This window comes from Lissotriton vulgaris, chromosome 12 (genome assembly GCF_964263255.1).
Source record: "Lissotriton vulgaris chromosome 12, aLisVul1.2, whole genome shotgun sequence".
Taxonomy (NCBI): Eukaryota; Metazoa; Chordata; class Amphibia; order Caudata; family Salamandridae; genus Lissotriton; species Lissotriton vulgaris.
Window position 1 is genome coordinate 443,367,480 of NC_141700.1, and position 13,965 is coordinate 443,381,444.

A 13,965-nucleotide genomic window follows, 5' to 3' on the forward strand; every position below is an offset into this window, starting at 1 on the left:
TAAAAGTAAAAAATGCATAAATAATTCATTGTTGATGATGAAAATGTGTTTTCTGCTATAAATTCTTCTTTAAATGTATTGTAATCTTAAACACGAAAAGATACTCAATCACTACGCAAGGATTAATATGTTTTAATAAACAGGTACTCTTATAAAACCCAATTTCATTTCTTGAATTCTTTACAATTTTTTTCATGAAGGTATTAATATTGCTCAAATCTAGGTAGAAATTTCATCTACGTCGTTCTCATAGATATATATGTTTTTCATTTTGCAATAACAGTATTCATTCTATAATCTTGAAAATACTTGGGTTTTTATAAGGTTTAAAATGATCTTTTCAACAGTAAGATGAATCAGACTTTTATATGTTAATTGAATCGGAATAAAACCTAATGAAAATGATTTGTTATATAACAATGAGAAAAGCAAGGCACTGCTGAGAGTTGAACTCAGGATCTCCTGTTTACTAGACATGCGCTTTAACCAGCTAAGCCACAGCACCCACTTGATTCTTAATATTTGAAAGACTTTTCTTTATGGTGTTCAAGAGAATATTGCTTTTTCACTTTCATATTCTTTTCTAAGTTCACACACTTCTCTACTCAAACACTTAAGATGAATGAAGACTCTTCACTTTTTCAAAAACACCTCTCTAATTTGAAGTTTACCCTATTCATATCATTTTAAAATATGCCTTGCTGAAGAATGGATTAGTTGAATTCAACAATAGAGTGATCATTCACCTCTATCTTGTTCTTTGTCATTTTCTTTTTCCTATTTCAGTCAATGCATTCCTACAAAAATCTTCACAATACCAAGCATTTTATTTAATTTTTAAGATAACTTATTCTAAAGTTCATAGAACCAGATGTTTATTCTTAAATTGTATTCAACACTTGTTTGATGAAAATTATTCGGAAAGCATGGAGAAAACCGTTAGGTGCTGCTGGAATTTGAACTCAGGATTTCCTGTTTACGAGACAGGCACTTTAACCACTAAGCCACAGCACCAACGTTAATAGTGAAAAATGCATAAATAATTTATTGTTGATGATGAAAATGTGTTTCTGCTATAAATTCTTCTTTATATGTATTGTAATCTTAAACACGAAAAGATACTCAATCACTACGCAAGGATTAATATGTTTTAATAAACAGGTACTCTTATAAAACCCAATTTCATTTCTTGAATTCTTTACAATTTTTTTCATGAAGGTATTAATATTGCTCAAATCTAGGTAGAAATTTCATCTACGTCTTTCTCATAGATATGTATTTTTTTATTTTGCAATAACAGTATTCATTCTATAATCCTGAAAATACTTGGGTTTTTATAAGGTTTAAGATGATCTGTTCAACAGTAAGATGAATCAGACTTTTATATTTTAATTGTATTGGAATAAGACCTAATGAAAATGATTTGTTATATAACAATGAGAAAAGCAAGGCGCTGCTGAGAGTTGAACTCAGGATCTCCTTTTTACTAAACAGGCGCTTTAACCAGCTAAGCCACAGCACCCACTTGATTCTTAATTTTGAAACACTTTTCTTTATGGTGTTCAAGAGAATATTGCTTTTTCACTTTCATATTCTCTTCTAAGTTCACACACTTCTCTACTCATGAACTTAAGATGAATGAAGACTCTTCACTTATCCAAAAACACCTCTCTAATTTGAAGTTTACCCTATTCATATCATTTTAAAATATACCTTGCTGAAGAATGGATTAGTTGAATTCAACAATAGAGTGATCATTCACCTCTATCTTGTTCTTTGTCATTTTCTTTTCCCTATTTCAATCAATGCATTCCTACAAAAATCTTCACAATACCAAGTATTTTATTTAATTTTTAAGATAACTTATTCTAAAGTTCATAGAACCAGTTGTTTATACTTAAATTGTATTCAACACTTGTTTGATGAAAATTATTCGGAAAGCATGAAGAAAACAGTTAAATGCTGCTGAGATTTGAACTCAGGATTTCCTGTTTACGAGATAGGAGCTTTAACCACTCAGCCACAGCACCAACGGTAACAGTCAAAAATGCATAAATAATTTATTGTTGATGATGAAAATGTGTTTTCTGCTATAAATTCTTCTTTATATGTATTGTAATCTTAAACACGAAAAGATACTCAATCACTACGCAAGGATTCATATGTTTTAATAAACAGGTACTCTTATAAAACCCACTTTCATTTCTTGAATTCTTTACAATTTTTTTTCATGAAGGTAATAATATTGCTCCAATCTAGGTAGACATTTCATCTACGTCTTTCTCATAGATATGTATTTTTTTCATTTTGCAATAACAGTATTCATTCTATAATCTTGAAAATACTTGGGTTTTTATAAGGTTAAAGTTGATCTGTTCAACAGTAAGATGAATCAGACTTTTATATTTTAATTGTATCGGAATAAGACCTAATGAAAATGATTTGTTATATAACAATGAGAAAAGCAAGGCACTGCTGAGAGTTGAACTCAGGCTCTCCTTTTTACTAAACAGGCGCTTTAACCAGCTAAGCCACAGCACCCACTTGACTCTTAATTTTGAAACACTTTTCTTTATGCTGTTCAAGAGAATATTGCTTTTTCACTTTCATAGTCTTTTCTAAGTTCACACACTTCTCTACTCATAAACTTAAGATGAATGAAGACTCTTCACTTATTCAAAAACACCTCTCTAATTTGAAGTTTACCCTATTCATATCATTTTAAAATATACCTTGCTGAAGAATGGATTAGTTGAATTCAACAATAGAGTGATCATTCACCTGTATCTTGTTCTTTGTGATTTTCTTTTCCCTATTTCAATCAATGCATTCCTACAAAAATCTTCACAATACCAAGTGTTTTATTTAATTTTTAGGATAACATTCTAAAGTTCATAGAACCAGATGTTTATACTTAAATTGTATTCAACACTTGTTTGATGAAAATTACTCGGAAAGCATGGAGAAAACAGTTAAATGCTGCTGAGATTTGAACTCAGGATTTCCTGTTTACGAGACAGGAGCTTTAACCACTAAGCCACAGCACCAACGGTAATAGTAAAAAATGCATAAATAATTTATTGTTGATGATGAAAATGTGTTTTCTGCTATAAATTCTTCTTTATATGTATTGTAATCTTAAACACGAAAAGATACTCAATCACTACGCAAGGATTAATATGTTTTAATAAACAGGTACTCTTATAAAACCCAATTTAATTTCTTGAATTCTTTACAATTTTTTTCATGAAGGTAATAATATTGCTCCAATCTAGGAAGACATTTCATCTACGTCTTTCTCATAGATATGTATTTTTTTCATTTTGCAATACCAGTATTCATTCTATAATCTTGAAAATACTTGGGTTTTTATAAGGTTAAAGATGATCTGTTAAACAGTAAGATGAATCAGACTTTTATATTTTAATTGTATCGGAATAAGACCTAATGAAAATGATTTGTTATATAACAATGAGAAAAGCAAGGCACTGCTGAGAGTTGAACTCAGGATCTCCTGTTTACTAGACAGGCGCTTTAACCAGCTTAGCCACAGCACCCACTTGATTCTTAAATTTGAAACACTTTTCTTTATGCTGTTCAAGAGAATATTGCTTTTTCACTTTCATATTCTTTTCTAAGTTCACACACTTCTCTACTCAAACACTTAAGATGAATGAAGACTCTTCACTTATTCAAAAACACCTCTCTAATTTGAAGTTTACCCTATTCATATCATTTTAAAATATACCTTGCTAAAGAATGGATTAGTTGAATTCCACAATAGAGTGATCATTCACCTCTATCTTGTTCTTTGTCATTTTCTTTTCCCTATTTCAGTCAATGCATTCCTACAAAAATCTTCACAATACCAAGCATTTTATTTAATTTTTAAGATAACTTATTCTAAAGTTCATAGAACCAGATGTTTATATTTAAATTGTATTCAACACTTGTTTGATGAAAATTATTCGGAAAGCATGGAGAAAACAGTTAAATGCTGCTGAGAATTGAACTCTGGATTTCCTGTTCACGAGACAGGAGCTTTAACCCCTAAGCCACAGCACCAACAGTAATAGTAAAAAATGCATAAAGAATTTATTGTTGATGATGAAAATGTGTTTTCTGCTATAAATTCTTCTTTATATGTATTGTAATCTTAAACACGAAAAGATACTCAATCACTACGCAAGGATTAATATGTTTTAATAAACAGGTACTCTTATAAAACCCAATTTCATTTCTTGAATTTTTTACAATTTTTTTTCATGAAGGTAATAATATTGCTCAAATCTAGGTAGACATTTCATCTACGTCTTTCTCATAGATATGTATTTTTTTCATTTTGCAATAACAGTATTCATTCTATAATCTTGAAAATACTTGGGTTTTTATAAGGATAAAGATGATCTGTTCAACAGTAAGATGAATCAGACTTTTATATTTTAATTGTATCGGAATAAGACCCAATGAAAATGATTTGTTATATAACAATGGGAAAAGCAAGGCACGGCTGAGAGTTGAACTCAGAATCTCCTGTTTACTAGACAGGCGCTTTAACCAGCTTAGCCACAGCACCCACTTGATTCTTAAATTTGAAACACTTTTCTTTATGGTGTTCAAGAGAATATTGCTTTTTCACTTTCATATTCTTTTCTAAGTTCACACACTTCTCTACTCAAACACTTAAGATGAATGAAGACTCTTCACTTATTCAAAAACACCTCTCTAATTTGAAGCTTACCCTATTCATATCATTTTAAAATATACCTTGCTGAAGAATGGATTAGTTGAATTCAACAATAGAGTGATCATTCACCTGTATCTTGTTCTTTGTCATTTTCTTTTCCCTATTTCAGTCAATGCATTCCTACAAAAATCTTCTCAATACCAAGCATTTTATTTAATTTTTAAGATAACTTATTCTAAAGTTCATAGAACCAGATGTTTATTCTTAAATTGTATTCAACACTTGTTTGATGTAAATTATTCGGAAAGCATGGAGAAAACAGTTAGGTGATGCTGAGATTCTAACTCATGATTTCCTGATTATGAGACAGGCGCTTTAACCACTAAGCCACAGCACCAACGTTAAAAGTAAAAAATGCATAAATAATTCATTGTTGATGATGAAAATGTGTTTTCTGCTATAAATTCTTCTTTATATGTATTGTAATCTTAAACACGAAAAGATACTCAATCACTACGCAAGGATTAATATGTTTTAATAAACAGGTACTCTTATAAAACCTAATTTCATTTCTTGAATTCTTTACAATTTTTTTCATGAAGGTATTAATATTGCTCAAATCTAGGTAGAAATTTCATCTACGTCTTTCTCATAGATATGTATTTTTTTATTTTGCAATAACAGTATTCATTCTATAATCCTGAAAATACTTGGGTTTTTATAAGGTTTAAGATGATCTGTTCAACAGTAAGATGAATCAGACTTTTATATTTTAATTGTATTGGAATAAGACCTAATGAAAATGATTTGTTATATAACAATGAGAAAAGCAAGGCGCTGCTGAGAGTTGAACTCAGGATCTCCTTTTTACTAAACGTGCACTTTAACCAGCTAAGCCACAGCACCCACTTGATTCTTAATTTTGAAACACTTTTCTTTATGGTGTTCAAGAGAATATGGCTTTTTCACTTTCATATTCTCTTCTAAGTTCACACACTTCTCTACTCATGAACTTAAGATGAATGAAGACTCTTCACTTATCCAAAAACACCTCTCTAATTTGAAGTTTACCCTATTCATATCATTTTAAAATATACCTTGCTGAAGAATGGATTAGTTGAATTCAACAATAGAGTGATCATTCACCTCTATCTTGTTCTTTGTCATTTTCTTTTCCCTATTTCAATCAATGCATTTCTACAAAAATCTTCACAATACCAAGTATGTTATTTAATTTTTAAGATAACTTATTCTAAAGTTCATAGAACCAGTTGTTTATACTTAAATTGTATTCAACACTTGTTTGATGAAAATTATTCGGAAAGCATGAAGAAAACAGTTAAATGCTGCTGAGATTTGAACTCAGGATTTCCTGTTTACGAGATAGGAGCTTTAACCACTAAGCCACAGCACCAACGGTAACAGTCTAAAATGCATAAATAATTTATTGTTGATGATGAAAATGTGTTTTCTGCTATAAATTCTTCTTTATATGTATTGTAATCTTAAACACGAAAAGATACTCAATCACTACGCAAGGATTCATATGTTTTAATAAACAGGTACTCTTATAAAACTCAATTTCATTTCTTGAATTCTTTACAATTTTTTTCATGAAGGTATTAATATTGCTCAAATCTAGGTAGAAATTTCATCTACGTCGTTCTCATAGATATATATGTTTTTCATTTTGCAATAACAGTATTCATTCTATAATCTTGAAAATACTTGGGTTTTTATAAGGTTTAAAATGATCTTTTCAACAGTAAGATGAATCAGACTTTTATATGTTAATTGAATCGGAATAAAACCTAATGAAAATGATTTGTTATATAACAATGAGAAAAGCAAGGCACTGCTGAGAGTTGAACTCAGGATCTCCTGTTTACTAGACAGGCGCTTTAACCAGCTAAGCCACAGCACCCACTTGATTCTTAATTTTTGAAAGACTTTTCTTTATGGTGTTCAAGAGAATATTGCTTTTTCACTTTCATATTCTTTTCTAAGTTCACACACTTCTCTACTCAAACACTTAAGATGAATGAAGACTCTTCACTTATTCAAAAACACCTCTCTAATTTGAAGCTTACCCTATTCATATCATTTTAAAATATACCTTGCTGAAGAATGGATTAGTTGAATTCAACAATAGAGTGATCATTCACCTGTATCTTGTTCTTTGTCATTTTCTTTTCCCTATTTCAGTCAATGCATTCCTACAAAAATCTTCTCAATACCAAGCATTTTATTTAATTTTTAAGATAACTTATTCGAAAGTTCATAGAACCAGATGTTTATACTTAAACTGTATTCAACACTTGTTTGATGAAAATTATTTGGAAAGCATGGAGAAAACATTTAAATGCTGCTGAGATTTGAACTCAGGATTTCCTGTTTACGAGACAGGAGCTTTAACCACTAAGCCACAGCACCAACGTTAATAGTAAGAAATGCATAAATAATTCATTGTTGATGATGAACATGTGTTTCCTGCTATAAATTCTTCTTTATATGTATTGTAATCTTAAACACGAAAACATACTCAATCACTACGAAAGTATTATTATGTTTTAATAAACAGGTACTCTTATGAAACCCAATTTCATTTCTTGAATTCTTTACAATTTTTTTTCATGAAGGTAATAATATTGCTCCAATCTAGGTAGACATTTCATCTACGTCTTTCTCATAGATATGTATTTTTTTAATTTGGAAATAACAGTATTCATTCTATAATCTTGAAAATACTTGGGTTTTTATAAGGTTAAAGATGATCTGTTCAACAGTAAGATGAATCAGACTTTTATATTTTAATTGTATCGGAATAAGACCTAATGAAAATGATTTGTTATATAACAATGAGAAAAGCAAGGCGCTGCTGAGATTTGAACTCAGGATCTCCTGTTTACTAGACAGGCGCTTTAACCAGCTAAGCCACAGGACCCACTTGATTCTTAAATTTGAAACACTTTTCTTTATGGTGTTCAAGAGAATATTGCTTTTTCACTTTCATATTCTTTTCTAAGTTCACACACTTCTCTACTCAAACACTTAAGATGAATGAAGACTCTTCACTTATTCAAAAACACCTCTCTAATTTGAAGTTTACCCTATTCATATCATTTTAAAATATACCTTGCTGAAGAATGGATTAGTTGAATTCCCCAATAGAGTGATCATTCACCTCTATCTTGTTCTTTGTCATTTTCTTTTCCCTATTTCAGTCAATGCATTCCTACAAAAATCTTCACAATACCAAGCATTTTATTTAATTTTTAAGATAACTTATTCTAAAGTTCATAGAACCAGATGTTTATACTTAAATTGTATTCAACACTTGTTTGATGAAAATTATTCGGAAAGCATGGAGAAAACAGTTAAATGCTGCTGAGAATTGAACTCAGGATTTCCTGTTTACGAGACAGGAGCTTTAACCCCTAAGCCACAGCACCAACAGTAATCGTAAAAAATGCATAAAGAATTTATTGTTGATGATGAAAATGTGTTTTCTGCTATAAATTCTTCTTTATATGTATTGTAATCTTAAACACGAAAAGATACTCAATCACTACGCAAGGATTAATATGTTTTAATAAACAGGTACTCTTATAAAACCCAATTTCATTTCTTGAATTTTTTACAATTTTTTTTCATGAAGGTAATAATATTGCTCAAATCTAGGTAGACATTTCATCTACGTCTTTCTCATAGATATGTATTTTTTTCATTTTGCAATAACAGTATTCATTCTATAATCTTGAAAATACTTGGGTTTTTATAAGGATAAAGATGATCTGTTCAACAGTAAGATGAATCAGACTTTTATATTTTAATTGTATCGGAATAAGACCCAATGAAAATGATTTGTTATATAACAATGAGAAAAGCAAGGGACGGCTGAGAGTTGAACTCAGGATCTCCTGTTTACTAGACAGGCGCTTTAACCAGCTAAGCCACAGCACTCACTTGATTCTTAAATTTGAAACACTTTTCTTTATGGTGTTCAAGAGAATATTGCTTTTTCACTTTCATATTCTTTTCTAAGTTCACACACTTCTCTACTCAAACACTTAAGATGAATGAAGACTCTTCACTTATTCAAAAACACCTCTCTAATTTGAAGCTTACCCTATTCATATCATTTTAAAATATACCTTGCTGAAGAATGGATTAGTTGAATTCAACAATAGAGTGATCATTCACCTGTATCTTGTTCTTTGTCATTTCCTTTTCCCTATTTCAGTCAATGCATTCCTACAAAAATCTTCTCAATACCAAGCATTTTATTTAATTTTTAAGATAACTTATTCTAAAGTTCATAGAACCAGATGTTTATACTTAAATTGTATTCAACACTTGTTTGATGAAAATTATTCGGAAAGCATGGAGAAAACAGTTAAATGCTGCTGAGCTTTGAACTCAGGATTTCTTGTTGACGAGACAGGCGCTTTAACCACTAAGCCACAGCACCAATGTTAATAATAAGAAATGCATAAATAATTCATTGTTGATGATGAAAATGTGTTTCCTGCTATAAACTCTTCTTTATATGTATTGTAATCTTAAACACGAAAACATACTCAATCACTACGCAAGTATTAATATGTTTTAATAAACAGGTACTCTTATAAAACCCAATTTCATTTCTTGAATTCTTTAAAAAAAAAATCATGAAGGTATTAATATTGCTCAAATCTAGGTAGAAATTTCATCTACGTCTTTCTCATAGATATGTATTTTTTTCATTTGGCAATAACAGTATTCATTCTATAATCTTGAAAATAGTTGTGTTTTTATAAGGTTTAAGATGATCTGTTCAACAGTAAGATGAATCAGACTTTTATATTTTAATTGTATCGGAATAAGACCTAATGAAAATGATTTGTTATATAACAATGAGAAAAGCAAGGCGCTGCTGAGATTTGAACTCAGGATCTCCTTTTTACTAAACAGGTGCTATAACCAGCTAAGCCACAGCACCCACTTGATTCTTTATTTTGAAACACTTTTCTTTATGGTGTTCAAGGGAATATTGCTTTTTCACTTTCATATTCTTTTCTAAGTTCACACACTTCTCTACTCAAACACTTAAGATGAATGAAGACTCTTCACTTATTCAAAAACACCTCTCTAATTTGAAGTTTACCCTATTCATATCATTTTAAAATATACCTTGCTGAAGAATGGATTAGTTGAATTCAACAATAGAGTGATCATTCACCTCTATCTTGTTCTTTGTCATTTTCTTTTCCCTATTTCAGTCAATGCATTCCTACAAAAATCTTCACAATACCAAGCATTTTATTTAATTTTTAAGATAACTTATTCTAAAGTACATAGAACCAGATGTTTATACTTAAATTGTATTCAACACTTGTTTGATGAAAATGATTCGGAAAGCATGGAGAAAACAGTTAAATGCTGCTGAGATTTGAACTCAGGATTTCCTGTTTACGAGACAGGCGCTTTAACCACTAAGCCACAGCACCAAAGTTAATAGTAAGAAATGCATAAATAATTCATTATTGCTGATGAAAATGTGTTTCCTGCTATAAATTCTTCTTTATATGTATTGTAATCTTAAACACGAAAACATACTCAATCACTACGAAAGTATTATTATGTTTTAATAAACAGGTACTCTTATAAAACCCAATTTCATTTCTTGAATTCTTTACAATTTTTTTTCATGAAGGTAATAATATTGCTCCAATCTAGGTAGACATTTCATCAACGTCTTTCTCATAGATATGTATTTTTTTAATTTGGCAATAACAGTATTCATTCTATAATCTTGAAAATACTTGGGTTTTTATAAGGTTAAAGATGATCTGTTCAACAGTAAGATGAATCAGACTTTTATATTTTAATTGTATCGGAATAAGACCTAATGAAAATGATTTGTTATATAACAATGAGAAAAGCAAGGCGCTGCTGAGATTTGAACTCAGGATCTCCTGTTTACTAGACAGGCGCTTTAACCAGCTAAGCCACAGGACCCACTTGATTCTTAAATTTGAAACACTTTTCTTTATGGTGTTCAAGAGAATATTGCTTTTTCACTTTCATATTCTTTTCTAAGTTCACACACTTCTCTACTCAAACACTTAAGATGAATGAAGACTCTTCACTTATTCAAAAACACCTCTCTAATTTGAAGTTTACCCTATTCATATCATTTTAAAATATACCTTGCTGAAGAATGGATTAGTTGAATTCCACAATAGAGTGTCATTCACCTCTATCTTGTTCTTTGTCATTTTCTTTTCACTATTTCAGTCAATGCATTCCTACAAAAATATTCCCAATACCAAGCATTTTATTTAATTTTTAAGATAATTTATTCTAAAGTTCATAGAACCAGATGTTTATACTTAAATTGTATTCAACACTTGTTTGATGAAAATTATTCGGAAAGCATGGAGAATACAGTTAAATGCTGCTGAGAATTGAACTCAGGATTTCCTGTTTACGAGATAGGAGCTTTAACCCCTAAGCCACAGCACCAACAGTAATAGTAAGAAATGCATAAAGAATTTATTGTTGATGATGAAAATGTGTTTTCTGCTATAAATTCTTCTTTATATGTATTGTAATCTTAAACACGAAAAGATACTCAATCACTACGCAAGGATTAATATGTTTTAATAAACAGGTACTCTTATAAAACCCAATTTCATTTCTTGAATTTTTTACAATTTTTTTTCATGAAGGTAATAATATTGCTCCAATCTAGGTAGACATTTCATCTACGTCTTTCTCATAGATATGTATTTTTTTCATTTTGCAATAACAGTATTCATTCTATAATCTTGAAAATAGTTGGGTTTTTATAAGGATAAAGATGATCTGTTCAACAGTAAGATGAATCAGACTTTTATATTTTAATTGTATCCGAATAAGACCTAATGAAAATGATTTGTTATATAACAATGAGAAAAGCAAGGCACTGCTGAGAGTTGAACTCAGGATCTCCTGTTTACTAGACAGGCGCTTTAACCAGCTAAGCCACAGCACCCACTTGATTCTTAAGTTTGAAATACTTTTCTTTATGGTGTTCAAGAGAATATTGCTTTTTCACTTTCATATTCTTTTGTAAGTTCACACACTTCTCTACTCATAAACTTAAGATGAATGAAGACTCTTCACTTATTCAAAAACACCTCTCTAATTTGAAGTTTACCCTATTCATATCATTTTAAAATATACCTTGCTGAAGAATGGATTAGTTGATTTCAACAATAGAGTGATCATTCACCTCTATCTTTTTCTTTGTCATTTTCTTTTCCCTATTTCAATCAATGCATTCCGACAAAAATCTTCACAATACCAAGTATTTAATTTAATTTTTAAGATAACTTATTCTAAAGTTCATAGAACCAGATGTTTATACTTAAATTGTATTCAACACATGTTTGATGAAAAATATTCGGAAAGCATGGAGAATACAGTTAAATGCTGCTGAGATTTGAACTCAGGATTTCCTGTTTATGAGACAGGAGCTTCAACCACTAAGCCACAGCACCAACTGTAATAGTAAAAAATGCATAAATAATTTATTGTTGATGATGAAAATGTGTTTTCTGCTATAAATTCTTCTTTATATGTATTGTAATCTTAAACACGAAAAGATACTCAATCACTACGCAAGGATTAATATGTTTTAATAAACAGGTACTCCTATTGAAGGACTGGGTTAATTTAAGACCCAGCGGTGCCAGGGATAACACCTGAAACCTTCGTGGGTAACCTGTTCCGGCGTACAAATGACAGAGACACGGGACACTTCCTTCGGCGTCAAAGATTCGAGGTTTATTTACTGCAGGGAACACAGAAGTCACAGGAAGTACAACACGTGTAGGTTCGAGGAGACTGCTTCAACTTGTATCTGTGGATCGCTCCTTTTATACAGTTTTCTCTCATAGGTTAACATGGTACACAAAGGATTACAACTTGGTTCCCATCGTAAAGACCATAAGGGGTCGCTTTCATGTATTCAGGGCCCGGAACATAAGTACAGTAACATTTGGTAGTTCCCAACTGTAAAAGCACATCTTCTCACCATTTGTACATTCCAATCAGCAGTAAACAGATCGAGGATAAGGCGAAAAACAGGTGCAGAGGAAGACAGGAACAAAGAGGGTGTAAAAGGGGACGTACCAGGAAACACGAGTTGCAGGAATCAAAAGGACGTGCCTAATGAGATGCACAACTGAGACAATAGTCCGGCACGGCAAGATGAGCCTCGAGCGGGGCCAGCTGCCTTGCAGTGTCATCCCCCTCATCATAAAGACACTTTCAAAGGAAATGTGTCTTCCGCAGGAGTTTGGGAATCCCAGGGTCGCGAAGCGGACAGCGTCCGTTCGCTGGCTACTTGAGGGCAAGAAACAAAATGGATGCCGTATCTAAGATGGAACCCGTGGGTTCAGATGAAGAAACCCACAAAACAAACGAAAGGTTTAGGCTACCACAGCGAAAACGCGTACACCCACTAAACTCGTCATTTGCGGTTCATAGATACCAGACTCGGCCATATTCGTGCGAGTTGAAAACACCACTTACGATCGTCACGGAACCTCAGACGCTCCTTTTGCCCTCATGTAGGCAAGCACTGGTCGGAATCATAATCGATCTCGATATTCATCAGACCATCCAGATGCTGCTGCAACATAATTCTATCCATCAATGCTTCCTTGGTAACAGGCGGCCGTCTTATACACGTTGTAGCACAGAGGCCACATAAGGCAGGACCACACTGCACACAAAGACAGCACGTGAACAGGAATGCTACAACAACCCCGATAATCATCAAAATCGTCCAACCCCAAGTCGACATTAGGCCCCAAAACCATCATAGTAGCGTCCAATCCCCTACGTCCACGTGTATGGACTCAGAGATCTTATGCAACTTCGAGATGGCTTGATAGACAGTCGGAGCGTTGTCTGGAATGAAAATACAACAGCTCGAATGGATCACCTTACATACTCCACCTCGATCTGCTAAGACAACGTCTAAACCATACGGTTTTGTAACGTCATAAGCCTATCCGCCTGGAGCTCTGCTGTAATGTTACCAAGGGCACTGGCAGTGATATTAGCAGTCGATTCCACCACTCGAGTCAACTGTCTCAGGTTCCTACTATTGACCATAGGTCCCCAAAATGGAAAGAAACCCTTGAAAAAGTCTCCTGCCTCTTGACCGGCAGTGTCCTCTTCGCAAATCACGCCCCTCACAACTCTGGTCTTATGATAATCTGCGGCAAACGTAAAAGTTGGAG

At 32.1% G+C, this 13,965-nt stretch overlaps 8 non-coding genes across 8 annotated transcripts; all 8 read right to left on the bottom strand.

Moving 5' to 3' along the window:
* Positions 1 to 2,974: 2,974 nt before the first annotated feature.
* TRNAT-CGU (transfer RNA threonine (anticodon CGU)) lies at positions 2,975 to 3,047 on the bottom strand. Its single transcript has one exon. It is a non-coding gene; the product is annotated as a tRNA-Thr (tRNA).
* Positions 3,048 to 3,483: 436 nt separating this feature from the next.
* Positions 3,484 to 3,557, bottom strand: TRNAT-AGU (transfer RNA threonine (anticodon AGU)). The gene has a single exon. It is a non-coding gene; the product is annotated as a tRNA-Thr (tRNA).
* Positions 3,558 to 6,537: 2,980 nt separating this feature from the next.
* On the bottom strand, positions 6,538 to 6,611 carry TRNAT-AGU (transfer RNA threonine (anticodon AGU)). The gene has a single exon. It is a non-coding gene; the product is annotated as a tRNA-Thr (tRNA).
* A 436-nt stretch (positions 6,612 to 7,047) lies between these two features.
* TRNAT-CGU (transfer RNA threonine (anticodon CGU)) lies at positions 7,048 to 7,120 on the bottom strand. Its single transcript has one exon. It is a non-coding gene; the product is annotated as a tRNA-Thr (tRNA).
* A 437-nt stretch (positions 7,121 to 7,557) lies between these two features.
* Positions 7,558 to 7,631, bottom strand: TRNAT-AGU (transfer RNA threonine (anticodon AGU)). Its single transcript has one exon. It is a non-coding gene; the product is annotated as a tRNA-Thr (tRNA).
* A 2,472-nt stretch (positions 7,632 to 10,103) lies between these two features.
* Positions 10,104 to 10,176, bottom strand: TRNAT-CGU (transfer RNA threonine (anticodon CGU)). Its single transcript has one exon. It is a non-coding gene; the product is annotated as a tRNA-Thr (tRNA).
* A 437-nt stretch (positions 10,177 to 10,613) lies between these two features.
* Positions 10,614 to 10,687, bottom strand: TRNAT-AGU (transfer RNA threonine (anticodon AGU)). Its single transcript has one exon. It is a non-coding gene; the product is annotated as a tRNA-Thr (tRNA).
* A 944-nt stretch (positions 10,688 to 11,631) lies between these two features.
* Positions 11,632 to 11,705, bottom strand: TRNAT-AGU (transfer RNA threonine (anticodon AGU)). The gene has a single exon. It is a non-coding gene; the product is annotated as a tRNA-Thr (tRNA).
* Positions 11,706 to 13,965: the final 2,260 nt, after the last annotated feature.